This window comes from Etheostoma spectabile, chromosome 11 (genome assembly GCF_008692095.1).
Source record: "Etheostoma spectabile isolate EspeVRDwgs_2016 chromosome 11, UIUC_Espe_1.0, whole genome shotgun sequence".
NCBI lineage: Eukaryota > Metazoa > Chordata > Actinopteri > Perciformes > Percidae > Etheostoma > Etheostoma spectabile.
In genome coordinates this window covers 18443921-18445868 of record NC_045743.1, presented here as the reverse complement: position 1 = coordinate 18445868, position 1948 = coordinate 18443921, and the positions used below count along the sequence as shown (strand labels likewise).

General features: G+C 42.7%; 1 protein-coding gene across 9 annotated transcripts in view; it reads right to left on the bottom strand.

Moving 5' to 3' along the window:
* Positions 1-1948, bottom strand: part of tns1b (tensin 1b) — a 231673-nt gene that overhangs the window by 126542 nt on the left and 103183 nt on the right. The window lies entirely within an intron of this gene.

The following is a 1948-nucleotide window of genomic DNA, read 5'->3' as shown; positions in this document are numbered from 1 at the left end:
ACACACACACACACACACACACACACACCAAGAAAGGATTACATCAGCAGAGAAGCATGAGAATTCATGCTGGTGGTTTCATATGGTCCATGGACCACTGCATTATCCCTAAATCCAGAAAAACCCACACACGCACACACAGTCACTTAACACACACCTTCCCAAAGTGCCTAGCCCTTTCTATGTGCCCGTCCTGGCTGCATGCACAGTTAGTTGTCTGTGTCTGTGGTTAGGCATCTATCATGAGCTGCCTATAAGAAGAGACGGGGGGTTGACTGGAGCACTGTTTCCCTGCCACATGGTAATGATGAAAAATGTCCTCTCTGAAATCCAGTCCGGCGCGGGCTCCCTGCCAGTGGATGTACGCCATTCCCACACAACCGGGAGTCATGGGTAATGCCGCTGTCCGGGCAGGACAGGACAGTGCTGGGTTTCATTAAGGTTTGACAAAGAACGCTTCCAAGGAATGTGTGGGTCACACATCATACAAGTGTCAACAGGTCTGATGTCAAATATAAATAGATATATGTATAAATACATAATGTATTGTACCTTTAGACTAACAATGGAACAAATGAAAATGAAAAATGTGTACTTGTGATGTACCCACACAGATATATCATACTATTCTGTAGTTCCCTTCATGTTTATCACATTTTTTAACTTCTTTTAGCAGAAGTCATAGCCAAAAATTGACTTATTTAGCTAAATCTAAAGCCTGAATCTTGACTTAAATACATGTGTGTTTAATTCAATTACCACAAATCAACTCCAGTATGTGAGAACTGGTTGGCCTCCGGGTCTCTGGGGATATAGAAAAGCTGTCACGTACATCCTGCTTTCATTGTCGTATAATCTGTTGATTCTTTTTTTATTAATCGTTTAGTTGTTTGGTCTATAAAATGTCAGGAAATGGTGTTTGATATTGATCAGTGTTTTCCAAAGCCCAAGATGACGTCTTCAAATGTCTTGTTTTGTTCAGACTGTCCCAGAGTAGAGAAGAAACTATAATATATTCTCATTTAACAAGCTGAAATCATTTCTCATGACACAACCTGATTGAATCATTGAATAGCTGACAGCTAATTGATTAATCTTTGTATTAATCTGTACATGATGGGAACTTAGAAGTGGGTACTGTACACACACGTGTGTGTACACGGGGCCAGTAGCCATGTAACTTTGACTAGTTTGACTCACTGGCCTGGCGCAACAAAGCTTTTCTTAAAGGACTACAGACAACGTAAGGCTTATCTTACATAGTATAATGAGGCGCTGGCAGCAATACATCTTCCTAAACAAATATGAACGCATTAAGAACCCGGACACTCACACAGAGGGTCATCAGTGTACAGTGCTACTCTGCAAATCTGCTCAAGAATATGTTCTATGTCTTTCACACTATGCCCTTATTCTCTTTCTCCCCAGTTTGAAGCAAATTGGAGGCAATTCTGACTCACTGTACGTGCCAAAAGTTCCCAAAGTGCAGTGAGTTTTGTCACGCCTGGGGCGATGATCTCTGTGCAACAACTTCTGCAAGGTCCTTTTGTGAAACACTGCGGACGAGTTCACGGCTGCAGACAAACACACACACAAGCTTTGAAATCTTTGAAATCTTTCACATGAAGAACACAATACATTGTTCACTTCACACCCCGCGTTTTAGCAATTTCTTTTCCAAACTGTACTTTGACTTCTGGGTCACAAACGGTTAAGTTCGTCCAGACACACATGTACAGACACACTAAAGCTGCTGGAAAGAGAAGAGAAGAGAAGAGAAGAGACATACGCCACCACTGTCTCTCCTGCCATGGCCATGGGGCCACCAACCTCAGAACATGGTAAGCCAAGGAGACCACACACAGACACAGGCACTCCAGAAACAAGCAGTGCTTTGCATTACACACACACACACACACACACACACACACACACACACACACACACA